At 45.1% G+C, this 27,957-nt stretch overlaps 1 protein-coding gene and 1 long non-coding RNA gene across 2 annotated transcripts in view; one reads left to right on the top strand and one right to left on the bottom strand.

The window, feature by feature from the left end:
- Positions 1–27,957, top strand: part of GHRHR (growth hormone releasing hormone receptor) — a 395,967-nt gene that overhangs the window by 132,458 nt on the left and 235,552 nt on the right. The gene's annotated exons all lie outside the window — the stretch shown is intronic.
- Positions 140–3,347, bottom strand: LOC310689560. The gene is made up of 3 exons (XR_014517493.1): positions 2,915–3,347; positions 1,725–1,946; positions 140–1,113 (listed from the first exon to the last, which is right to left on the bottom strand). It is a non-coding gene; the product is annotated as an uncharacterized lncRNA (long non-coding RNA).

Here is a 27,957-nt window from a genome sequence, read left to right as displayed (position 1 = left end):
GAGGAGACTCTTGAGAGTCCCATGGACTGCAAGAAAATCAAACCTATCCATTCTGAAGGAAATCAGCCCTGAGTGTTCACTGGAAGGACAGATCCTGAAGCTGAGGAAAGACCCTGATGTTGGGAAAGATGGAGGGCACAAGGAGAAGGGACAACAGAGGACGAGATGGTTGGACAGTGTTCTCGAAGCTACCAACATGAGTTTGACCAAACTGCTGGAGGCAGTGGAAGACAGGAGTGCCTGGCATGCTCTGGTCCATGGGGTCATGAAGAGTCGGACACGACTAAACAACAACAACAAAGTTAAAAATGCTTTCTGTCAATCCTGAACCCCATAGAGTGGCTTTTGTTGTTCAAAGCAAGGGGGTGAGCACAGTGTTCTCCCAAGAATAGCACAATTCCTTGACCTGGGACTATGTAACTCTTTTGGGGGGCCTTGCCTGTATCTCCACAGTTTTCCCAACTGAGAGTCCCATTGCAATTTGCTGCCATCCATGCTGGCAACATCAAATCCGATGTAAAGTAGTGTTGTTCTGCTGTGCTTTCCTAGCATCGTAAGCCAAGCAGGGTTTCAAAACTGTGGCTTGAAAGGGCATGTTGCCTGGCCTCCTATAAATACACAAGGTCAGAAATGGCTTCGATGAGACAGTTTTCATTTGTGCATCAGCTCCTAAGAGCCCGGCTTCACGAGTCCTTGATCTTTCCTTAAGTGCTGAAATGAAAAGTCTGTGTGTGTATATTAAGAGAAAAATGAGATGGTTTGAAGCCAACATGTTACAGCTAAATTGACCAATTGAAATGCATTTTCCCCCCTCTTGCCTGCTTCAGTAAACAGCACGCCGAACTTTGCCTCTGCCTACATCCATTTGTCAGGAGAATACTGAGGCTTCACACTTCCCTCGTCCGTATTTTCAGTCTCCTGAACTTTCTCACAACTCATCCCCTCTGTCCAGTGAGGTCCGACGAGGTGTCATCTCTATCCTTAGGAAATGGATAAATGCAGAGACAAGTTCAGACTATTTGTTTGGTGGTGGCAGAATCAGCTGCTGGGTGGAAAGGTGATATTTTATTTTTGCTGCAAGGGGGTGAAGAGAATTACAAATGGTGAGGTGGCCTAGGGAAGGAATAATCCGTCAATTTCATTCCTCTCTGCTTCTCATTTTTCTATGCTTAAATTCAGTTCTACAGATTCTGCGGCAATTTGCGTCCCCCCGCCACATAAATAATCTTCACAAATATTCATTCACATTTTAGGTGTGAGTTTCTCTGAACAAACATGTTTTTGTATGCACTGTTGACTAATGCCCACATTTTCCCAAGCAATTCCCCCCATATGCATTTTTGTAAATAATTTTCATTTATTAAAAATTAAAAAAACAAAAGCTTTCTGAAAGTTGAAGTACACCATGCCAACCGAATCAATCTATATGCTTGTCGACCCTCTCAAAGGACTGTAAAGTATTAGAAACATGATTGCATCAGGATGACTGAATTTTCAGGGTTTTATCAATGGACAATATTCACACGTGCATTTTTAATTGGTGGGGCGAGATGGAGCTATGCTGAATCAACTGAAAACTTGGGCAAACCACACAGCCTCAGGGGACAGACCAACCAGTTGTTTTAAGTCGATTTGCATTCATTCATTCATAAGTAAGGTTGTGGGGGGAATTTAATTTAGGTTGCATGTTACCGAAAATGTAGTTAATTCCAGGACTGGCTCACCCATCACGAAAGGTGAGATGACAGCCTCAGGTGGCAAAATACACAGAGGCAGCAGGTCCCACTGTAGATCTTGGGCTTTGCCTCAGGCGCCGAAATGTATTGAGCCGACTTTCTGAAACAGTACAAGAACCACAGCACATCCACCTCTTAAAGTTTGCACTTCTCTGAATTTTGCAGCCGGTCGGCGTGTACGAGGGTGAGGTCTGCGTACGAAGGCATATACTTCTGAAAACAAGGTATAAAATGCATCAATTGGGGGGGGGGGAATCGCTTTGGAAAACATGTCTACGTTGGGTGAAATTGCATTTTGAATTGTGTGTATTGGGAGAAAGAGGCACTGAAATGTAAGACCGCACACAGGATTTGGCACAAACCCAATGTGATTTGGGCCAATTTGGTGAGATCAAGTCACGTGGAGAAAGCCCTTCCAGGGTCAGGCGGCATCCTGCAGCAGATACGTGCCATCTTGAACACTGTAAAATTCAATGCGTTCTGATGGTGCTGTATAAATACAGTGGTGCCTCGCAAGACGAAAAGAATCCGTTCTGTGATTCTCTTCGTCTAGCGGTTTTTTCGTCTTGCGAAGCAAGCCCATGGACGGATTAGTGGATTAGCGGCTTTTAGCGGCTTTTAGCGGCTTTTAGCGGCTTATCTGCTGATCGGATCAGCTGATAAGCGGCTTAGCGGCTTAGAAAAAGGGGGGAGGGGAAAAAACCAGCAGGAACTCGCAAGACATTGTCGTCTTGCGAAGCAAGCCCATAGGAGATTCGTTTTGCGTAGCACCTCCAAAACGGAAAACTCTCTCGTCTAGCGAGTTTTCCGTCTTGCGAGGCATTCGTCTTGCGGGGCACCACTGTAATAAGACAGAAATTCATATCTTTTGCAACAGGTTTAGTATCCATTTCCCTCCGGCGGTGGCTGAGGATTATTTTAGGTATGCAGTTCATAGGCCGTCTGGCCCGAGAACGAGTCCCTCATCTCATTCTGCGTATTAGCCAAGGAGTTCTAATCGTGGCAGAATGTCAGCTTTGAGAGGACGACTGATAAAATCCATTTGGAATTTGTTCCGCTTCACGGACCATATACAGGTATTGGCAAATAATGATGTTAAACTGGTATGTCATGGAAGGTTGTGGGCCTTGAGCAATGTGGAGGACCTTCAGAGGAAGCTGTTTTATCCTGAATCAGACCATGGGTCCATCCAGTTCAGTATTGTCTGCTCTGACTGGCAGCAGCCCTCCAGGATTTCAGACGGGGAGTCTTGTCCCAGTTGGAGATGTTGGGGATTGAACCTGAGACCTTCTGCATGCAAAACAGATGCTCTATCACTGAGCTATGGCCCTTCTGATCTAGAGAGTGATGAAAAACAGAGATCAAGGCATATTTTGCTATATAGAGGGACTTGTGAACTGGGACCCATTGCTAGAGTTCCCTCAATCGAGAAACACATGGGGTTTGCCAGTACCTGCTCCTTAGGGAGTCTCTTAGATGCAAAATGCTCCTGAGCAAAGAATCCTTTATGCTCAGAAGGTGGGCTCTTTTGTGTCTAAAGCACACAAGAGGAAGGTATCTGCAGAGTCATCCCTACCGTTAGACAGAGTGAGACAGATATCTTAGGTTGTAGTTGCCAGTCTTCCCACCCCCACCCCCACCCAGGATGTACTTCACAAACTCACAACAAAACCTCCTTCTTCCTCATTGCCACAACCATTCCTCCTCCTCTTCTTCTCCGGCCCAACTGCCCCAACGGCCACTTTTGCAATGTTCTGGTTCCCTTGGCAACTGTTGCCAGCTTTGCCCAGAACTCTCTCATTCCCAACTATTTAGATTTTTCGTCAGTAGCACTCATGAAGTATATTAAGTCCAAAATGGAAGAATTAAACCAACATCTCATCACAGTAATGCATGGAGACACATATAATAGTTTGAAGACTAGAGGCCCCATTATCTCTGCCAGGAAATGATGCTCTGCAGGTCATTTTCAACTGGGGGGGGGGGGTCTTAGATGGAAGCAAGTCCTCCATACTGGCTGCAACTCTCCCCCCCTTCCTGCAGGAGTATCAGACAGGGAATCTGTCGCTTGCGTGGTTGCTTTCAGGTGGAGGTGAACGCACATCATTCATCGCAAGTCATGTACTCTGCTCTCTTCCTTGCCAACAACCCCGCTGTTCTCTCTCACACCCATGGCTATTTGGCAGTCATCAGTGCTAAGAGAAAGTGGATTTGGCTTTGAAGTGACATGTCCATCTCTTCAAAAGGTGCTTTTTTCATTTAGGCTTTATGAGCACATGAGCTGCATTCGTGGCGACTGATCGACTCGTTCGAGTGGAGCAAGAAGACCAGAGTGCAGCTGCCTCTGAAATAACAAGGCAATCTCTTAGAAGGGGGAAAGAAAACCAGGGCACTCTGTGAACCAGTTCAGATTCTGCCTCACCTTTCTGTTTGCACATTTAAAGCAAGGGTCTCTTTGTGTGTACAGCAACGGACTGACTCCAACTGCACCTCCTTTACCTAGGATGAAGTTTCCTTGAAAGCAGAATCATTGAAATTAGTGCAGGTGACTTAACTTAGGTCCCTTAATTTCTACTCTGAGCAGTACTTAGTTGAGTATATCCCCGAGGCAGGATAGAGATGTCAAAATAAGCAAACACTGTATAGCATTGACATTGTCATATATTGACAGTGGTTTTGAAAGGAGCATGTTGGGGACAAAGTAAATATTGTTTACAATATATATATAGCGGACAAATGAAGAATCAAAAGTTCTTTGCTTTCTGAATTTGCTTTTTCTATCTTTCACTTTTAACCTCTTTTCTACTCTTTTTTCTATATTTCTCTCTTTTCCTTTTCCTATTCCTTTCTCGGCACTTTTTCTTCTTCATTATTTTATCGTATTTAGATCAAAGCCTTAGTTCAGATTTTTAAAAAAGGGGGAAAGATATTTGATATCAAGCTTTGTATTTTTCTCTATAAAACCTAATAAAACGTATTTAAAATAAAGAAAGGAGTGTGTTGGGTGTGTGCTAGGAACCTATGGGCAAAAAAATGCTAATCTCGTTTGAGATATGAAAAGACCTGTTTTGTTCCAGGTGGGATGTTGGGATAGTCCATTGCACTCAGCTGGTGTGATTTGGCAGTATTCCTTCAAGAGTTTATTCCAACTAAGGAGCTGTGTAACAAAATCAAATTGGTGTCCATTGAGGATGCCCCTCCCCTAGACCTCCCCTTTACAGGGGTGGAGATGTTTCCCCCCTCCTCGCTGCCACCGCCACCCATGGCACCTAACAGCTTGCAGGAGGTTCCTATAACACTTTCCTCAGTTTCCTTGCAAAATCACAAGCAAAATAGCCTCCTTGAGAGGAAACTGCCAGTGGGGATGGAATAAAGCACATCTCAGGTGTTACCATAGCAATCAAAGTTCACGGTGCCAAGAGGAGACGGGCAACAACAATAATAAAAAATAACCCCTTAAAAATGGGAAATCAACACACAGCGCCCAGTTGTCATGACAACGGGAAAGACTTATCTTTCACGTCTCTTATCCTTCAATTAAAAGCCAAAGATGATCCCTGGAGATGAAGATTTGGCAGCAGTGGGGGTGGGGTGGGGTGTTTTCCCCACTTTTATTAAATTTAAGATTAACAAATTCATCTTAACACCATTTTTTGTGGTTGGTATTACTGGGGACCTCCCTGCCCTTCATAAGCTCTTCTGTAATAAAGTGACACAAATTTGGGCTTCCGGTCCCATGTGCCTTAATGGAGGCAGCCCCCATGACAGTGGGGGATCATCAGCAAACAAAAAACAAGGATTACAGAGGGTAAATCATCCTTGCAAATTCCCCCCATGGACAGGGGGAATGGGCTTCACTTGCAGTTTGCCTTGGTTCCTGGCTCTTGCTCTGGCACGAAATGTGGGAGGCAGGGAGGCGATGAGTGCAAAAACACTTCACCTGGCGAAAACCCTCACACACCACCATTAAGAAGCAGAGGTTATCTGTTTAATTGGATCTTTAATTGGCTTTAAAGTACCAGCACATGATGGAAAAGGTTTGCAACAACATACTGCCGAATATACCAGCTACAAGGATCAAATGTTTGAATTGAGATAAGATTTTCTTCGGCGTGAGAGTCAGTTGGGGAGAGGGAAGCCCACGGTTTGTTCATCCTAAGTTTCTTTTATATATTTAGGATTCGGCAACAGTCTCCAGAATATAAGATAAAAATATATTTACAAGTGAGGAAGGGACGTTGGAGTAATACTGATACTAACAAGCAAAAATGGAAACTGCGTGTGATCTGAAATAAAAAAGGGATGGGGAGGGGAAGCTCAAGTATGACTGTGTTGGAAAGACAGAGTAATTCCCCTGACCTTTGTTTAAAAACAGCAAACAAGGGGAAAGAGACTGAGATTTGTGTGTCTACTGACGGAATGTAATCTAAGATAAAGTTTAATTGGGCTGTACCTCTCTGGCTGGAAGGAAAAGAATTTGGGGACTGTGATAAGAAAGCTGCAGAGATTTTGGGAGTTGGAAAGGAGTATTAAACCTTCAGCGTGTTCAAAATCTGCCCACCTTTTCCTAGGCTGAGGGGGAAATGGCGAAGATCTGCAACATGTTTTACTGGTGAGACAGAATGGTTTCTAGCAGACTGTCGCCTGTTCTGAGACATCGAAGCAAGGGACGGAGAGATAAGGCCTTTGAGAAACTTCAAGATTCAGTTCCGCCCCAAGCCACGATGGGAGAAAACAACAGCTGGGAAACGAAAGAGACAACACCATATATATAGACAGAAGGAATTTCCTTGGATATAACAGTTTTCACATGCAGGGCAGAATAAAGAACATAGTTTGAGTTCCTCACACAAAGCTTTATAAATTTATATATTGTAACATCACAAATGGAAATCATTAATTATGTAGCTGTTGATTAAGAGATTATTATTATCACTGAAATGTAACTGACATTAATTAAGATTGTGGAAAGCAGCGATGTAAGATCGGAATGCGTTCCTCTTCAAGCAGGCCTTGGGCTGATTAACATTCTATGGCCTTTTACATTTTTTTGGGGGGGGGGTTGTTATTGATTTGGTTGTTCTTGTTCATTTTTATTACGTATTTTGTGGTGGGTTTTTATGGAGGTTAGGATGAAGGGCGGTCTACAAATTTAATAAATAATGATAATAATGATAAAGATGATAAAGGGTCTAGAAACCAAACCTTATGAGGAATGATTGAGGAGGCCGGGGAAGTTTAGCCTGGAAAAGAGGAAACTGAGAGGAGATATAACAATATCAGAAGAGCTGTTGTGTGGAAGACGGAGCAAGCTTATTTTCTCCTGATCTGGAGGGTAGGAACTGAACTAAGGATTCAAGTTACAAGAAAGGAGATTCCGATCTACCCACCCTGGAAGAATGGCAGATGAAGGTGATAGAGTATATGGAATTGGCAGAAATGACTGGCAGAATCCGAGACCAGGGAGAAGAGGCGGTGGAAGAAGAATGGGAAAAATTTAAAGACTATCTACAGAAATACTGTAAAATTAATGAATGTTAAAGGGATGTTGGATTGAAAACAAGCTGTGTTGGTTAAAAGATTAATAAGAATATGTAAATATGGATTGATAATGGTGGAAAATATATATTTATTATAGGTTAAGATGTTGAGTAAGGATAAATGATAGAGGGTAAGGATTTGCTGAACTAAATATCTGAACTGGAATACAAAAAGGGAGGTGTGAGGAGGTCAAGAAACTAGTGAATGAAGTATAAGATATGAAAATACTAATCTTTTTTCTGTTTTGTTTTTTGGTGTTTTTTCTTCTTCTTTTTCTATTCTGTTAACTGTTCTCTATTGTGTACCTCTATGTGTTTTGTTTTGTATTTTCTCATTTTTGTAGCTTTTTTGGTTTTTGTATTCTATGTTTAAATTTTGAAGCTTTTGATTGTTTATGAAACTTTAATAAATATTATTTTTAAAAAAGAAAAGAAAGGCGATTCCAATGAAACATCAGGAAGAATTTTCTGATTTTAAGAGCGTTTGATAGTGGAACGAACTCCATTGGAAGGTGGTGGGTACTCCTTCCTTGCATGAACATCTTTTCATGGAGATTCCTGAACTGCAGCGGGTTAGACTACTTGACTCTCTCTTTTTTAAAAAATAATTTTTATTCATTTTAAAACATATTAATTGTCATACATACCACAAAATTTCACATCTTATACAATCTTTTGAACTTCCATCAGCACCTCTGATGATCCCCCATTTTTATGATTTCTTAAATTCATATTGCCTTTAATTATCTTAAATAACGTCTTCCTTTTCATCCAGTTATGCAATAATTCAAATTATTCACCTCACAAAACTTCCTGCAAACCTACAAATGTAATCTGATCATCACAATTACTTTTCAGATAGTCCGTAAATTTACGCCAATCTTCTGTGAATCTCTGGTCCCGCCGGTTTCGAATTCTTCCCGTTAGTTTATCTAATTCTGCATAGTCCATCAGTTTCATCCTCCAATCTTCTTTCGTCGGTAATTCTTCTCGCTTCCATTTTTGTGCCAATAATATTCTTGCTGCCATCACTGCGTATAAAAACAGCTTACAATCATTTTTATTTATATCATCCCCTACAGTGCCCAGTAAAAATGCTTCTGGTTTTTTTAATAAATGTATATTTCAACATTTTTTTTTCATCTCATTGTATATCATTTCCCAGAAGTTTCCCACCTTTTTACATTCCCACCACATATGATAAAATGTTCCTTCCTTCTCTTTACATTTCCAACATTTATTGCTTACCTTATACATGACTCTCAGCTTCCCTTCCAGCTCTACAATTCTATTATTCTATTATGCTAAGCTTTCCCATTAGCCATAGAATGTTTGGAAAGAAAAATGGAACATGCAGGGCATGGAATGCCCTGCTTGGAGGGAATGGCTGCCTGGAACCTGGAATAGGAGGAGCACCCTGCTTTTTCTAAGCTCTCACTTGTCAGTATCTGGATCCCTTTTGGAGCTGACCGCTGAAGGTGATGGAGAACGAAGCCCTTTACATCTGACACCTAGTAGAAAGGTCCAAGCTGTGCTGGGTCTGGCCATTGCCCGGATGAAAGACCCATCTTGGACCCAGATGCCCGCACCACATTGAGTCTCATCATGGAAGAAAAGATGGAATACTAAATATTATAAGTGAACAAACCACGGGCTAGCATTTGTCACTTGAAAGCATCTCTCAAGATTCCACACCGCCATTCGGGAGTGCTACTTAATAAAAAGAGAAAGAAAGTTTTCCTAGGCACTGTATGTTATTTTATTTTATTTTATTTTATTATTTTATTTTATTTTATTTTATTTTATTTTATATTTTATTTTATTTTATTTTATTTTATTTTATTTTATTTTATTTTATTGTACTCTACTCTACTCTATTCTACTCTATGTTTTGCCTCCTTGCTAGTTAGAATGAAAGCCCATAATCCTAGTGAATTCCAACTTGGAATAACTCCAGGCACTCATTTTGGGTTATTATGTTCAGGTAGCTCTTGCCTTGCTGTTTGTGTGTTTGTTTGGTGTTTTTTTTTTTTTTTTTAAAAAAAAACACCCTCTTTTGCTGGGCATTCAACCAAAATTGCAATTGATAGTGGCAGGTGAATATGGGGACTGGCATTTTCTCTTTGCTGAAAGCAGATTATAGTTAAATAGGAGGCAACACGCACAATGTTTCTTATGAAACAGGGAACAATAAAAATACTGTTAAAACTCCTTGCTCTGGAAGAAAGCAGCGTGCAATTTATAGTTGGTTGGGTTTTTTTGGGAAAAAATGAACAGTATTGATTTAAACTTTTCATTTATGCATGAAGCAGCTATTGCAAAAGGATCATTTCTTCATATTCAAGGAACCTTTCAAAAGAGCAGCCACGTATATCTTTTTTTATCTTGCCTTAGTCTGACCTTTTTATACCACCTGCTAGTTTGGTCTTACCGTGACTGTAAATTTAAGTTAGGAGAGAAAGAGTAAATGAAAACTGCTCACTATTTGGGGTTGGGCTGATTATATCTTTATGTATTGCTGGGTTCATTATTTCTGGCATACCTTTTTTTACTATTGCTTCTAATTGTTCGGCATTGCCTTCTCTCAGTTGACTTCATTTGCCCTCAGTAATGATGTCTGCCTTCCCCAACCTGATGTCTTCACATTAAACTCCGCCAACACAGCCAGTTTTCAGGGATCATGGGAGTTGTAGTTCAACAAGAACAGGAGTAACACAAGTAGGGTAAGGCAGCCCTGCTCATAACTATGACTGACAGGAGTCACCCACATGAGTAATCCAAGGATGGGGGCAGGGAGGACTCAACCCAGGGAAAAGATACCACTGACAAAACTGCAAACAAACAAAAATATGTTTACAGTCATACCTTGGATCCTGAACACCCTGGAACTCGGATGTTTTGGCTCCCGAACGCTGCAAACCTAGAAGTGATTCTTTTGGAACCCAAACATCTGACAGGGCTTCCATGGCTTCTGATTGACTGCAGGAGCCCCATCCCCATTAATCTTCGTCACTCCTGTGTCGGGTAATCTGAGCTTGTTACCTCTGCATTTTCTGTTCTATCACTCTCAGAGCCCATCAAGTCCTAGGTGAAGGAGGGGGTAGGTCAGGAATGCTTTCCAAGTACACTGAATCTGCATCTCTCTCTAAAAATGACGTTGCTCCCAGTTAAGGTTTGCCACCTCCATCCCCATTAGTCTACATCACTCCTATGTCGGGTAATCTGAGTTTGTTGCTTCTGTGCTTTCTGTTCTATAAATCTCAGAGCCCATCTAGTCCTAGGCAAAGGGGGGTCAGGAATGCTGTCCAAGGACACTGAAACTGCCAGCTCTCTCTCTCTCCTGGTGTTCCCTCTTCTAGTTGTTCCTCACCCAGTATTTCCCAGCTTTGCTCCCTGGGCTATGCCCCTCTGCAAACCACTGTTCTAAATCAATACTGGCCTTGGGAAGGTTCAGGAGAAGGGGAACCAAGATACAATCATACTTCAGAATTCTCATTTCTCCGATTATTTTATTGCAGTTCCACTTCTAGGTGAATCATAGAGTTGTAGAGTTGGGAGTGATCACAAAAATCATCTAGTCCAACTTCCTGCAATGCAGGAATCTTGTTTTGCCCAACATGGGGTTCAAACCCACAACCTTGAAATTAAGAGTCTCAAGCTTTACCAGTGGAGCTATCCATCTGATAGTGTGTACGAGGGCAAAGTGTGCTTGTAAATGAACATATTAGTGAAAATAACATTTAAAAATGCATTATTTTTTTGGGGGGGGGAATGTGTTGCAAAAATATGCAGAATTGCATATAAAAATCTGCAGAACAGGAGAAATTCAAGTGAAAATGATGGCGACTTTTCACGGAGACTTAAAATGAATTGCAATACGATGCAGAAATGTGGAGTCCCAAAGATTGGAAAGCTGAAAGAAACCGAAATTGAGAGTTTCCCATTCCAAGGTGGGGCACAACCTATACCAAAGACATTGTGGGGAGGAGAAGTTCATGTGGGATGTTGTGGAAGCAGGTGATCCTTTACATACTCTGGTCCGAAACCATGCAGGGGCAGAGATGAAGATTCCAAATGAATGACAATCAGGCAACATGAGAACCAACCCTTTGAACTAGGCAGAGAAAGAAGGAAAACCCATGTATCTAATTTAACATGATGGAACTAATTATAGGGGTGAGAGAGGAGACTTCTTCCTTTGATGTTTGGCCATGTCTTGGAGAAGTACCACTCAACGTCCTTCAAGTTAAAGCCCTACTCAAAATGTGCTCAGGGGTACATTGTTCTTTCATTCTATCTGGCTTTCTTCCCTTCTATCTGGTTTCTCTCACTGGTGGATCCAGTGGTTCGAGTCAAGGGCAAAGTAGAATCACAGAATTGTAGGGTTGGAAGGTAACTCAAGGGTCATCTAGTCCAACCCCCTAAAAATTTAGAATCTGTCTTACCACCACTGGTCTACAAGACTGAATCCTTCCCCACCTGCTTTCTTGCACTTGCAGAATGTTTTCATTTTTATCCCATTGTTGTTTCTCACTAGCTTCTTTTGCTCACAGCTCACTTCCACAAAACAAACAAAAGCAATAATTATTCACAATTCTTAGTCGGTCACTTGAAGCAGCATTCACAAGTCTGTTCATTCAACTGCAGACAATAAATATTTTCTCAATATGTGCCATGACCTTAATGAGACCGGTTTTGTTTTGTTTTTGGGGTTTTTTTTTTTTGCACAGTAGAGGAAATGGGGAGGGATATAATGGTGTAATTACGTTGGCTTTGTTTTGTGTGGGATGATCTGGCACCGTTCCGATGCAACACATGCCCCTTGTATATAATAGAGCGCATATATCATTCGCGAGCGCCCAGTGGCTTTCCTTCTCACTCGTTCGGAATGACAGCTTTGGAAAACAAGATTGCAGCCCGCGCTGTGTTTTTGAGTCTGGCTGTGTGCCAGATTCCCAGAAGGAGGGGAAACTCTGAACAATACCACCCTGAAAAAGAAAAATAAAGGGGAGGAGGAAATACAACAACATTGGCACACATTAACATGAAACCCAAGGCAACAGATGTGAATTTGACTCAGCAAAACTGCTGCAAATGTCCATGGTTTTTCTCTCCTCCAGGAAGGAGATGTTGGGTTACATAATTTGTTACATAACAAAAATGAAATATTAACCGGATTCTCAAATGGCAAGGACTGACAATGGCGGCGAGGGGCAGTCCTTAGGAAATGGGGAAGCTATAGGTGATCTCTGTGATGTGCATCGGCTCTATCAATGCCCAGCATCTCCAAATAGGAATGGGAATGTCCTCTGTTTGAAATGTTGGAGAACCGCTGTTATTCAGGGTGGACCACTGATCTTCAAGTGGTGAGTTGATGCCCACTACTGGGTCATGGCCTAATCCAAGATGGGTTGCACCACCGTCATCCAAATATATGGTATAAGTTTAAGAGGTTGCCCAATGCGTGTTAGGCTTAAAAGTGGGTCCTGAGTCTGAAACGGTTGAAGATATCCAGTGTAGACAATATTGAGGTGAATGAACGAGCAGTCTGACTTGATATAAGGCAGTTTCCTATGTTCCTGTCTTGAAGACAGAGACAGCTTTGTATCCGTTGCTGGGGACTGCAATTGGGAATAGTTGCTGTTGCACTCAGGTCCTTCTTTGGACATCTGGTTGTACACTGTTAGAACAGAATACTGGACTCAGGCTCTTATGATGTTCTGATGTTCTTATCCAAAGAACTGCATGAGCAGCATGCTTGATGGTGCTTCATATGTGTGTCCTTTGAAGATCAGCACAGGCAACATCCTTCAGATGTTGACAAAGATGTTGATCGGAAAGAACCCAAGAGAATTCCCAGCAGTTGATGGGCTGCCATGGGTTTATCCCATTCCAGTTTTTCTGGAGCCTATTTCACTAGACTCATTCGAGGTTGTGGTGCTTGCAGAATCAATTGGAAGAATGCTCAGCTGTTTAGAGCATGGTGCTTGGGAAGAGAGGCAAACTAATACCAGTGTACAGTGGTGCCCCACAAGACGAATGCCTCGCAAGACGAAAAACTCGCTAGATGAAAGAGTTTTCCGTTTTTTTGAGTCGTTCCGCAAGACGAATTTCCCTATGGGCTTGCTTCACAAGACGAAACGTCTTGCGAGTTCTTGTGAGTTTGTTTCCTTTTTCTTAAAGCCACTAAGCCGTTAATAGCCGCTAAGCCGCTAAGCCGTTAATAGCCGCTAAGCCGTTAATAGCCGCTTAGCCGCTAAGCCGTTAATATCCGCTAAGCTGCTAAGCCGCTAATAGCCGCTAAGCTGCTAATAGCCGTGCTTTGCAAGACGAAAAAACCGCAAGACGAAGAGACTCACGGAACGGATTAATTTCGTCTTGCGAGGCACCACTGTACTGGAAGAAGCAAAGATCACCAGTATCGAAGCGATGATTCTTCAACATCAACTTCGTTGGACTGGTCATGCTGTGTGGATGCCTGATGATCGTCTTCCAAAGCAACTACTCTATTCCCAACTTAAAAATGGAAAGCGTAATGCTGGTGGTCAACAAAAGAGGTTGAAAGACTGTCTCAAGGCAAATCTTTAAAAATGTAGTATAAACACCAACAACTGGGAAACACTGGCCTGCGAGCGCTCCAATTGGAGAACAGCCTTTACCAAAGGTGTCATGGGCTTTGAAGACACTCAAACTCAGGACGCAAGGGAGAAAGGTGCTAAGAGGGAGGCACGCTTGACAAATCCACACCGTGATCAACTCCTGCCTGGAAACTAATGTCCCCACTGTGGAAGGACGTGTGGATCCACAATTGACCTCCACAGTCACTTACGGACTCACTGTTAAAACCGTGTTTGTGGAAGACAATCTTACTCGGCTACGAGGGATCGCCAAAGAAGAAGAAGAAGGTGCTGATCATGCCAAGGTTGCAGGTTTGATCCTCATATGGAATAGCTGCATATTCCTGCATTTCAGGGGGCGGGACTAACGATGTTCAGTGTCCCTTCCAGCTCTACAAGTCTATGATTCTAATGTAAGAAGAGCCTCACTGCTGGATCAGTCCAAAGGCCCATCAAATCCTGCCTCTTGGTAGCCAGCCAGATGCATATGGAAAGACCACAAGCAGAATCTGAGTGCAATGGCAGCTCTTCCAGCACTCGTGATTTCCTGCACCTACTATTCAAAGGCATAGTACCTCCAACAGTGGACATAAAACATGGTCATTATGCCATAGTCATAGCCTTATCCTTCACGAATTTGCCTATTCCTTTTGCGAAGCCAAGCCCAGATGGTGCCATCACAACGTCATGTGGGAGCAAATTCCGTAGTTTAACAGCACATTGTGTGAATTATTATTTTTATTGTCATCATCATCATCATTTTATAAATTTTGATAAAGTAATAATCATATATAAATAAGAATAAAAATGTGCACCCAACCCCCGAGACCATTTCATTGTAACTATCCAACCTCCCAAAATTTCAACACCTCTTGCGGTGGTTTGACCCCTTTCCATTTCAACAGTGCAAATTCTACAAACACCCTCCATATCTCCTCAAAATCATTTCCCCTGCATATTCCCTGTCTTACCTTAATGGCACATGTTAATTTATCATTATGGGACATGGGTTGCACTGTGGCCTAAACCACAGAGCCTAGGGCTTGCCAATCAGAAGGTCGGCGTTTCAAATCCCCGTGACGGGGTGAGCTCCTGTTGCTCAGTCCTTGCTCCTGCCAACCTAGCAGTTCAAAAGCATGTCAAAGTACAAGTAGATAAATAGGTACCACTCCAGCAGGAAGGTCAACAGCGTTTCTATGTGCTGCTCTGGTACACCAGAAGCGGCTTAGTCATGCTGGCCACATGACCCGGTAGCTGTCTGTGGACAAACGTTGGCTCCCTCAGCCTACAGAACGAGATGAGTGCCGCAACTCCAGTGTCATCCGTGACTGGACCTAATGGTCAGGGGTCCCTTTACCTGTAATTTATCATACCCCACACCTCTTTATTTCATTATTCTGTGAAAAATGAAAGAATTTGTATTTTTTAAATAAAATAAAATAATGCAGGAGAAAAACAGGCTCTCTTAAACCCATGCTGACCCTCTGCTTAAAACTAAGCTTATTCCTGTAGGTTGTTTTATGAAGCATCCTGAATTACAGTCCCAAGTAAGCTGTTATGTGACATTTTACAAGCTTGGTTCCATTTAAAGGAAAATAATGGGACTTCAATTCTTGATAGAGATGTGTGAGGGCTCAAGGGTGATGGTGAAAAGAAAACAATTTGAACAGGACAACACCAGCCAGGGTGACAGACCAAGAACAGATACATCTTCAATATGTTCGGCATCAGTGCTGGACCACCTGACCCCCTCAGACACAAAACCAAATCGGAAGAAAAACTGAATTGGGAGACCTCAATCTGCAGCAGCATTTACTTGCCTCAACATGGGAGAATCATTTAGTGGCATTTGACTGGGATCGTAGCCTGGAGGATAATGGAAAACATGTCACACATGGCACAGCAGTGAATTAAAGATCTGCCAAGAGATTTTGGTGCTGTCTGAAGAGCCCACACCTTAATGAAAGAATCCATTTGAATGCTGTTGTCAAAAATAAAATTGATGGTGTGATGGCCTGAGATTCGGACTCGGATGCTGAACCTAAGGGATCCTAGCCTGCACAGGATTCCCAGCCTCCAGAACCAGCTGAGCCGGGGCTGGGGCTTGAGCCTGAAGGGTCCTCACCTGTGCTGGATCCTCAGGTGCAGGCACCAGCTGAGTCTGCTCTGGCTCCTGAGGTGATGGAGGACCCATTGCAAGAATGTATGTTTAATTATTAAGATACAAGAATAAAAAGGTAAAGGGACCATTGACCAGTTGTGGCCGACTCTGGGGTTGCAGTGCTCATCTCGCTTTACTGGCTGAGGGAGGCGGTGTACAGCTTCTGGTCATGTGGCCAGCATGACTAAACTGCTTCTGGCAAACCAGAGCAGTGCACGGAAACGCCATTTACCTTTCCGCCGGAGCGGTACCTATTTACCTACTTGCACTTTGACATGCTTTCGAACTGCTAGCTTGGCAGGAGCAGGGACCGAACAACGGGAGCTCACCCCATCGCAGGGATTCGAACCGCCAACCTTCTGATCAGCAAGCCAGAAGAGGTTTAGTCATGCTGGCCACATGACCCGGAAGCTATATGCCAGCCTTGCAGTTGTGACCATGCCTGGAACAGAACAGGCTGTGATGATAATATGCTTAATTGTTTCCAAAGGTAGAAGAAGAAGAAGAAGAAGAGTTTGGATTTGATATCCCGCCTTTCACTCCCCTTCAGGAGTCTCAAAGCGGCTAACATTCTCCTTTCCCTTCCTCCCCCACAACAAACACTCTGTGAGGTGAGTGGGGCTGAGAGACTTCACAGAAGTGTGACTGGCCCAAGGTCACCCAGCAGCTGCATGTGGAGGAGTGGAGACGCGAACCCGGTTTCCCAGATTACGTGACTACCGCTCTTAACCACTACACCACACTGGCTCTCTATTCACACACACACACACACACACACACACACACACCCCATTTGAGTGCTTTGTTTTGTTGGCAGTTTCTTGGTCATTGTGTTTTCAACTCATGACAAATACCAAATGTCATAAGGCTGTCAATGATCAAACGCCACCAAAGGTTTAGAGTTCACTGCCCAATATGAAATACCACTGCATGGTCATGCATTAACTACTGTCAAACACTCGAGTCTACACTTGAACTTTTCTAGTCAAATGTTTTAGAATGAAACATTTGAGAAATGTAATAGCAGCATAAAATCTCCTGTGCTGCGTCTTGGGATCAGTTTTTTCCTAGATAAAATCTCACTAGCCATCTTTTTACAAACCCTTAAGACAGGATTGTTTTCCAATCTGTTGCACAAAATGAGGCTTTTATCTGGGTAATCCCCAACATTTGTTTAATTACATAAAACCCTTTTTATTTACTTTTACTTTTATTGATTTATTAACAACAACAACAAATGCAAACATAGCATATTTTTTATAAATATATATATTAAAAAATGTAAACAACAAAGCATCACAGCTTGGAAGGACAAAAATACAAAGCTGCAATACAGCTCCAAAGGTATAATAAAGTATCAATTCATTCAAAGATTCCCTCTACAAACAATAAAGATTCATAAAAATGAAAGCATTCTCCACCTTTGAATTCCATCATTGAGAATAAAGGTTCACTATAGTCTTAAATGAGCCAGACATTTGCATATACTGATGGCACTGAGGGGCCATGTGCCTCAATATTTGTAATAGAAATAAAATCAGGTCACATGGGGAGGGGGAAAAGTTCATTCATACTCTGCCCACACAATCCCTGGTTCAAATGAAGCCAAGAGAAAAGGACTAAAAGACATGGGATGCTAGCAACATTCACTGATTTTAAGCTCAGGCATGGCTTTCAAAGGTAAAAGGTAAAGGACCCCTGGACGGTTAAGTCAAGTCAAAGACGACTATGGGGTGCGGTGCTCATCTCGCTTCTCAGGCCGAGGGAGCCGGCATTTGTCCACAGACAGCTTTCCGGGTCATGTGGCAAGCATGAATAAACCACCTCTAGCATAACAGGGCACTGTGATGGAAGAAGAAGAAGAAGAAGAAGAAGAAGAAGAAGAAGAAGAAGAAGAAGAAGAAGAAGAAGAAGAAGAAGAAGAAGAAGAAGAAGGGTTTGGATTTGATATCCCGCTTTATCACTACCCGAAGGAGTCTCAAAGTGTCTAACAATCTCCTCTCCCTTCCTCCCCCACAACAAACACTGTGAGGTGAGTGGGGCTGAGAGACTTCAGAGAAGTGTGACTAGCCCAAGGTCACCCAGCAGCTGCATATGGAGGAGCAGGGAAGCGAACCCGGTTCACCAGATTACGAGTCTACCGCTCTTAACCACTACACCACACTGGATGCCAGAGTGTACCTGTTTATCTGCTCACACTGGTATGCTTTTGAACTGCTAGGTTGGCAGAAGCTGAGACAGAGCAGCAGGAGCTCATCACCATTGTGTGAATTTGAACCGCCAATCTTCTGATCGGCAAGCCCAAGAGGCTCAGTGGTTTAGTGGTAAACTTTAACAAGTCCCCAAATTCTTCTCCAGCTCAGAGTTAAATCCAGGCCGGAGAAGAATTCCCAGCTGATGCCCCCAGCAGCCCCAAACTTCTCTTCATCACCCAGCACCCCAAACCCTCTTCCCTTTCAATCTGACTCACCCATGCTAGGCATCAGTTGTGAGGGTGCTTCAGATGTGGTCAGAGGGAGATTCGATCTCGCCTTTCAGATGGAGTCAGGGTGTGTGTTTCTGCTGGAGCTGACCTGAAGCAGAGTTTTAATAAAGCAGTCATATCACACTTAACCCCCCCCCCCCCACGCCTCAGCTGTTGGACTCATTTAGGATAGAAACCTGGCCATATCTGGAAATTCAAGATTTTTAAGCCGCTCCTGTGATTGGCATTTGGATAGGCATTAAATTTCACAGGTGGTTTTTTTTTTAAATAGTCTGACTCTTTTTAATAGTCTGACTTTTTTTAACAGTGAGTGACTCCACACAGCTAAGCCTAATAATTTCTGAGGACACTGCTGAGTTTCTGCAAGCACTCTGTTCCAACGTGTGACAAATGGGGATTGTGTGGGCTTGTTTTCGAGGCTGGCATTTGAGAAAGAGAGAGCAGGAGATTCCACTAGACCTGGATGAGAAAATACAAGGAGGCTGCAAAGCAGGGCATCGGGAGCTGATCAACCTACTCTGGAGTCAGATTTCTGTATGGCAGCTGCAAATTTTAGGTGGAAGAGGCCAGCCAGGCATTCTCGTCCTTGCTCAGGGCCAAACTGTATGGGATGGAACTATCTGCCTTGTAGTGCATGGGTCCATCATATGTATATAGAAGGTAAAGGTAAAGGGACCCCTGACCATTAGGTCCAGTCGTGACCGACTCCGGGGTTGCGGTGCTCACCTTGCTTTATTGGCCAAGGGAGCCAGTGTACAGCTTCCAGGTCATGTGACCAGCATGACTAAGCCACTTCTGGCAAACCAGAGCAGCGCACGGAAACGCCGTTTACCTTCCCGCCGGAGTGCTACCTATTTATCTACTTGTACTTTGATGTGCTTTCAAACTGCTAGGTTGGCAGGAGCTTGGACCGAGGAACAGGAGCTCACCCCGTTGCAGGGATCTGAACCGCTGACCTTCTGATCGGCAAGTCCTAGGCTCTGTGGTTTAACCCACAGCGCCACCCGTGTCCCTATATAGAAGGTAATGGGTCTAATTTCCACAAGAAAAGACGCTCATGAGTAGAACCAAACTAAAACATCTCTCCTCTTCTGTGAAGGCCTGCCTCCATCCACCCCACACCTGCCTGCCTTCTGGCTTGTAACCAGTCCAGGGTCGGTGGCCTTGACTGTCAGCTTCCTGCTGCTCCTTCGTCTCGGTGTTGTCCTTGCAGACCTCAGCAGGGTGGAGGATGGGGACAAGCTAGAATTGATTGACATGGGATCTGGCTCAACCTTCTTCTGGGCCCCCTGTCTCCTGCCCCACCAATCCCAATGGGCACCAGCCACCACTGCTCCTCTCCCTCTTTACCTCCCAGTGCTCCTTCATCACAGTGGTCCTGCCTGGATCAAGGAAGTGGAGTTCAGCTAGGTCAGCTTTCCACTACCTGGTGCCCTCGCTCTCCATATCCACCTCCACAGTTGTCGGAGCCTGTCTCTGACACTTCCACACTGCCCACCCGGGAACCCTCACTGAGAATAACCCTGCCTTTGCAGAGGAGGATGTTCTGCTGGCCCAACCCACCTGTCAGGGGATAGAGACGTCTTCCCCATCACCTAGATTCAGGAGGCACCAAAGGAGGAGGAAACAGATGAATGCCTACTAAGCATAGTGAGATATTTCAGAAACACTTCCTGCACAAAGATGCATAGGATAGCAAGGGGTGTGTGATGCCTGCAGCCTCTAGGATGAATTATGTGTGTTGCTCGCAGTGCCTTAAACCAGTGTTTTGCGTATGCATCACAGCAACCTAAACAATCAAAGCCTTTGGAAGGAATACTCGTCCAAGTCCTTGTTCTTCAGCAACTGGGAGCCGGGACATATACCTGCCCTGGACCCCATGGCCAAAATGGCTCTGAGGGCCATATGGGGTGATCTGGTGGGCCAGAGTTTCCTCAAAGGCGCTGAGTAGTAAATAAGCGCGCCAGAGACAGTATTATGTGTACCCTTTCCATTGAAGGGGATACATTTCAAATCAGGACATTTCCACCACCACCACCTAAAATGGTGCACCCAACACGCAGTCACCTCATTCTCCAAGGTGTGCTGATTAGCTCTGATTGAATGGCCATCGACCAGAGCATCTTACCGTGTTGACTTCAAATGCTGGGTAAAGCGTGACTTTTTCAGACTGATGAAAGGGAGTTTTGTCTCAAAGGCACTTGGACATCAAAATTGCAGGGGGTGACCAAATTGCAGTTAAGAGCCACCTTGATGGCTCCATGGCCTATTTTAAGAAAATGGGGCTCTCCAAATGGACCGAACACAGCCGAAAGCACGTTGCCAGGTCCGCATTTGCTTAAATGTCTCCCCATTTTCTTTTGGCTTCTCCGGGGCTAATGGAGGAACGGAAAATGTGAAGAGGAGACATTACAGCTTCAATAAAGACGGGATGTAATGGCTTTGAGGGAATTTACTATTTGTTCCCAAACTTAAAAGGATGAATGCTGAAGCACTGGAAGATGATTGGTCTGCATGATGTTCTTTTGCTTAAAGAGTAGATTAAATAACACCTCGTAAGAGCTGGAATCAGATTGTTATACTCCTTCAACATCCTCTCTCAGCATCCTGGGAATGTTTGGTCCTACAATTCCCATCAAACTGGTGGCAGTTGCATAGCCCCACTGGACGATACCACATTTGGAAAGTCTGGGTACTCCTACACTAAATCTCCCCCCCCCCCTTACAAGTATTGAATGTGTATTATGTGGGACCTGTCACAATGCCAGTTAGGTAGTGTCAGGGAACTGCCATCAGTGCCGGAGTGTGATGGCCTGGGAATCCAATTCAGAGGGTGAACCGGAGGAATCCCAGCCTGCACAGGAGTCCCCGCCTCCAGGGCTGGCTGAATTGTGGCAGGGACTTGATTCTGAGGCGCCTGCACCTGTGCTGGATCCTCAGGAGCAGGCACCAAGTGAATCCACTCTGGCTCCAGAGGTGGTTGAGGACTCAGTGCCTACAGGTGAGTCTCCCCCTGGGCCCAGTAACCCTTCAGCCTCTCCTGAACTGCAGAGGCTCAGGGCAGAGAGGCGAAGGGAAATGGTTTCTCCCAGGAGGAGTGCTCGCCTTAAGGCCAGGAGAGGCGGGTCTCCTGGGGGCCGGGGCCGCCCCTGGCCTCAGAGAAGATAAAGGCCAGTCAGCCTGGTTCCAGGTTGCGGGAGCAACGTCGTTGTTGAGTACCTGTTCCTGCCCGGACCCAGACCTGACCCTCCAGTGTTCCTGTCCCCGCACGGCTTCCTACTTCGGACCTCGCCCCGCTCCTTGTGAACTGTTTCCAGGCTAGTGACCGAGGACTGGACTTTGACTACGCCAACGGTAACCTTCCCCCCGGGACCAGCACACGGAGGGAGAGAGCAAGCTCCAAAGGGATCCCAGAGAGCGTCCCGGGAGTGGGAGTGGCAGCCCATCTTCTGGGGAAGGGAATCAGCGTAGCTCCAGTGGAGAAGGGGGGCAGATGGGGGAATCGGCGAGGTGGTCCCATGACTCCTTGCCGGGGACCAGCGGGGAGAGGAAGGGTCCTCCTCTGCCTACACCCTCCTTGCGCAGAAGGCTTCCGCGCAGGGAGAGTAAGAGGAGACTGGGCGTCAAAGAGCTTCTTTGCTGGAAGAAGTTTAAGAAACGCCCACTGACGGATTCTGCCAGCGATTGAGACATCAATAGGAGTATAGCATCTAGATCAAGGGAAGTAATAGTGCCACTGTATTCTGCTCTGGTCAGACCTCACCTGGAGTACTGTGTCCAGTTCTGGGCACCACAGTTCAAGAAGGACACTGACAAACTGGAACGTGTCCAGAGGAGGGCAACCAAAATGGTCAAAGGCCTGGAAACGATGCCTTATGAGGAACAGCTAAGGGAGCTGGGCATGTTTAGCCTGGAGAAGAGGAGGTTAAGGGGTGATATGATAGCCATGTTCAAATATATAAAAGGATGTCATATAGAGGAGGGAGAAAGGTTGTTTTCTGCTGCTCCAGAGAAGCAGACACGGAGCAATGGATCCAAACTACAAGAAAGAAGATTCCACCTAAACATTAGGAAGAACTTCCTGACAGTAAGAGCTGTTCGACAGTGGAATTTGCTGCCAAGGAGTGTGGTGGAGTCTCCTGCTTTGGAGGTCTTTAAGCAGAGGCTTGACAACCATATGTCAGGAGTGCTCTGATGGTGTTTCCTGCTTGGCAGGGGGTTGGACTCGATGGCCCTTGTGGTCTATTCCAACTCTATGATTCTATGATTCTATGACTTTTTCCCCACTGCCAAACCGCTCTTAGTGTCAGAAAGCTTTTCCTGATGTTTAGTTGGAATCTCCTTCCTTGTAAATTGAGACCATTGATTCAGGTCCTACCCTCCAGAGCAGGAGAAACCAAGCTTGCTCCCTCTTCCATATGGCAGCCCTGCAGATATCTGAAGATGGCTATAATATCTACTCTCAAGTCTCCTCTTATCCAGGCTAAACATACCCAACTCCCTCAATTTTTCTTCACCAGGCTTGGTTTCCAGACCTTTCAACATCTTGGTTGCCTTCATTTCCACATGTTCCAGCTTGTCAATATCCCTCTTAAATTGTGGTGCCCAGAACGGGATATTGTATTCCATGTGTGGTCTGACCAAGGTGCTGTTACTTTCCCAGATCTGGACACTATACTGTGGTACCTCGGGTTACAGATGCTTCAGGTTACAGACTCCCCTAACCCGGAAGTAGTACCTCAGGTAAAGAACTTTGCTTCAGGATGAGAACAGAAATCATGCATCGGCAGCAGGAGGCCCCATTAACTAAAGTGGTACCTCAGGTTAAGAACAGTTTCAGGTTAAGAACGGACCTCCAGAACCAATTAAGTTCTAAACCCGAGGTATCACTGTACTTCTGTTAATGCAGCCTGGAATAACAGCAGTGATTTTTTGCTGCTGCATCACGCTGTTAACGTGTGTTAAGCTTGTGGTCTACCAATGCCCCCAGCGGTGGAGGAAGCTGCTCAGGCACCAGGGCGGCATGCCCAGGGGCGGGGCGAGCCACCCATAGGAGTGGGGTGAGCTGCCCATGGGGTGGAGCGCACCGCAGGGCCTCTGGAGTCTGCCTGCCTCCTCCCGCTCAGCCACCCTACAGCTGGGTGGGAGGCAGCTGGCAGACCTGCAGGAGAGAGTGCCGCCCGGCATTTTGTCATCCCCCTCAGTGGTGACACCAGGGGCAGACCGCACCCACCGCACCCTTCTTCCTCTGCCCCTGAATTCTTTCCCCATGTACTGCTGACACGTCAGGTGTTGCTCTTCCTATGTTTGTGCATCTGGCTCTCAGAACTTCAACAAATTTCTCCCCCATCCATGAGCACAAATTTTGTCTCTTGGGTGCAATGCTGTGACAGTGAGACCCGGCCCCTCGGTGCAGTTTTATATTCTCCCCTCCCGCTGTGCTTTAACATGCATCTGCATCTCCTGATGTGCTCAGGAGATGAGATCCACTCTCCGCTGGCTGGAGAAAAACAAAGAGAAAGGGAGGGGGCAGATGGATTCTTTGAAGCACATATTGATGTCTCCTAGGCGACCCTTTGCAAAGATTGCCACAGCTAATTGGCTTTGCTGCAAATATTTACAATTGCAGAAAGATATCTGGGGGCTGAAGAAAGGTAGGCCTGGTTCCCCAGCCTCCTGCCTGCTATGCTTTGGCTTCTGAGACGTGTTAATGGGTTGCTGACAACTCAGGCATTTGCCGAAGAAGGTTTTCCAGTCAAAGAGTTGAGGCCAATTAAAAACCTGCAGAGATTGGCCTTCGTTTTCGTGTCACATTTGTAATCCATGCCCTCCTCTCTCTCATCTCCTTTGTGTCCCTTATTCCAGAAGCACATCTGATGAGAGAGGGGCTGAGGGTCTTGCACATAATGTCTGAGAGGGATATGGCACGTGTAGGACCTTAAGGCTTTGAGCTGACATGCAGGGAGCATTTAATCCTGTGCTGGGGCAGAGCAGAGAGGGACTGGAACAAAGCACCGCCAATGGTATTGCAGCAAGGGAGAACAACAGCATCTCCTTGGGTGCTGCTTGTTAACATCCTGCCTGCCTTTTCTCAAAGGAATATCTCAGGGTACGCTCTAAAGGCATATGAGGGCACCAGGTTCCTATAGCTGAGCATGTTCGCTTCTTGCAGTGATGCTCATCAACCTGTTGTTGTTTAGCCGTTTAGTCGTGGCCGACTCTTCGTGACCCCATGGACCAGAGCACGCCCGGCACTTCTGTCTTCCACTGCCTCCCGCAGTTTGGTCAAACTCATGCTGGTAGCTTCAAGAACATTGTCCAACCATCTCGTCCTCTGTCGTCCCCTTCTCCTTGTGCCCTCCATCTTTCCCAACATCAGGGTCTTTTCCAGGGAGTCTTCTCTTCTCATGAGGTGGCCAAAGTATTGGAGCCTCAGCTTCAGGATCTGTCCTTCCAGTGAGCCCTCAGGGCTGATTTCCTTCCGAATGAATAGGTTTGATCTTCTTGCAGTCCATGGGACTCTCAAGAGTCTCCTCCAGCACCAGAATTCAAAAGCATCAATTCTTCGGTGATCAGCCTTCTTTATGGTCCAGCTCTCACTTTCATACATCACTACTGGGAAAACCATAGCTTTAACTATACAGACCTTGCTCATCAACCTAGATGGCTTTAAAAGAGGATTAGGCAGCTCCATGGAGGAGATGGCTATTGATGGTGTCTAGCCATGATGACTATGCTTTGCCTCTACAGTTGCATGTCTAGACCCCGCAACCACCCCCTCATAAAGAAGACACCATGACACACACAGATATTATGTTAATGTTATTGGGCAAATTTTGGCCACAACTTTATTGATTACAGACTGTGAGCGGTATTGGCTTAGGCATTGAATGGACCTGACTATATTTGACTCCTGCCCGATGAGCAGGAAGTCCGGTAAGGGTAAACCACCAGAAAGGGGAGCCCCACTGATGCAGACCAACTTTAGCTCCCCCAGATGTTCCCGTCGGGATCGTGGTATGGCCCTAGCCCTACCCCAGGCTTCGGACAAGGTGCACACCCACGAATTCCTTTGACGGAATACCCTTAAGCTTGGAGGGGCAGGTGATGGCCACACCCCCACTCCCCCATCAAGAGGTCAAACAATGCCTAACCGCAAAATCTTACAAAGTTGTGACGATTGCTACGAGGTAGGCGAAAACCAAATGGCTCCATGCCAGTTTTGCCAAGTGGAAAAATTCCTACCAGGCCCCTCAACGACGATCAACCGAGATCCATAGCAAGGCCAAAGAAACAGCAACCTGTAAAATAGTGTGGGAGAAGAAGAAAAAGAGTTTGGATTTGATATCCTGCTTTATCACTACCCGAAGGAGTCTCAAAGCGGCTGACATTCTCCTTTCCCTTCCTCCCCTACAACAAACACTCTGTGAGGTGAGTGGGGCAGAGAGACTTCAGAGAAGTGTGACTGGCCCAAGGTCACCCAGCAGCTGCATGTGGAGGAGCGGGGAATCAAACCCGGTTCACCAGATTACAAGTCCACTGCTCTTAACCACTACACCACACTGGCTTTCTGGGAGGACAGGAGTTTGAAGAAGCGAGCCAAAGAGGGGTCCCTCCAGCTCGCCCCAAAGCTTAAATTGCCCCAGCCATGCCCCCCCAGCCACCGGATTGGTCAGCTGGGCAATGACGTGGCCGGGATCCCGGAGGAGAGTGGGTGGCCACGTGGTCCACCCATGGTGAAGTGGAGCAGGCTTAGAGGCAGCAATGCTCTTGAGCACCTGTTGCTGGAAACCACAGGAGGAGAGAGGACTCTTGTATTCGAATCCTGCTTGTGAGTTTCCCGTGGTGAGTACAGGATGCTGGGCTACAGGGGCTATTGGTCTGATACTGTCTTGGATAGAGGCACTTATTTTCTGCCGGAAAGTCACATACATGTACATCTTTTGGAGTTCTGTGACGGAAGAAAGCTTCAGAAAGGCTTTTGGAACATTTTTTTTAAAGAACTGTTTTTATTGATATGTTTTTGAAATATTACTGTTATTTCCATAGTATCGTGTTGTTATGTCATATTCAAATTACTAAATAAAAACCTCCGCCCCCTCTTCACCATTTTTCAGCTGTTCCAAGGTGTCTAGCATCTGCTATCAAAATCCAATTTGACATTTACCAAGGCACAAAAAGCAATGGGTCTGTTGTTCCGTTCGCTTGCGGTACGAAAGATTTAATGAGCCCCAATTATAGGTCACATGAAATGAGGCATCTCCGGCAGAAAGAGGGTCATCACTCTCTGGCTGTTTTTCCCCCTAGAAGCATTTAAAAATGTCCTTTTACAAAAGGAGATGACCTTTTGTTGAAACACCTTCTTCATGACAGCCTTACTTAAAATCCCGAACAAAAGTTTCCTAATGTTTGATGTTGTATTGTGTTTCAGTTTGTTGGAAGTCGCCCGGAGTGGCTGGGGTAACCCAGCCAGATTGGCAGCATATAAATAAATTATTATTATTATTATTATTATTATTATTATTATTATTATTATTATTGCAGTCACAAGCATAGTACTATTTGTACCAGGGCAGGTGTGCACACCTGTACCCCTGGCAAAGATGGAGCACCTTTGTCCCCACTGCCGCCAGACAGGTGCTTTTCGCCCTCTGCTCCCAGCAGGGACACCTGTTTCATCCCCCCAATTATGCACCTGGGGCAACGCCCCTCGGCCCCCCTCCATGCTACCCCACTGAGTACAGCATCCTGTTCTCAAAATGGTCAACTAGATCCCTCTGGAAAGCCCAACCGATTCCACCAACTGGTATTTAGAAGCATTCTTGCCTTCAACTGTAGAGGCAAAGCATAAACATCATGGCTAGTAGCTATTCATAGACTTCATAAATTCATAAACCGAGTTGGCAGTTGCCACTGCCTCCAGTGGCAGTGAGTTCTATACTTCAACTATGCACTGTGTGAAGAAGGACTTTCTTTTAGATGTCCTGAACCTTCCAACATCCAAAAGCTTCATTGGCTTGGCTTATCAGTCAGCATCCAAAAAACCAAAATGCTGCACCAACAGGTACAAAATAACCCCTCTGCAGCACCACAAATCCAACGCAATGGTGTAACGTTGGAAAATGTCAATCACTTCTCCTACCTAGGCAGTTATCTTTCCACAACGGCCGACATTGATGCCGAATTCCAGCATCACCTGAGGTCTGCGAGTGTGGCTTTCTCCCAATTGAAGTGCAGAGTGTTTGAGGACATTCGCAGGAAAACCAAAATGCATGTTTACAAAGCTGTTGTACTACCAACTTTACTGTATGCTGGTGAAACATGGACCTCTTACAAACGCCATCTCCAGCTCCTCGAAAGATTCAATCAACGATGTCTCCGAAAAATTTTACACATCACTTGGGAAGACAGGCGAACT

Source organism: Podarcis liolepis (genome assembly GCF_965112155.1).
Source record: "Podarcis liolepis genome assembly, chromosome: 12".
Classification (NCBI taxonomy): domain Eukaryota; kingdom Metazoa; phylum Chordata; class Lepidosauria; order Squamata; family Lacertidae; genus Podarcis; species Podarcis liolepis.
Note: the sequence above shows the minus strand (reverse complement) of the source record. Positions and strands in the feature narration are given on the sequence as shown.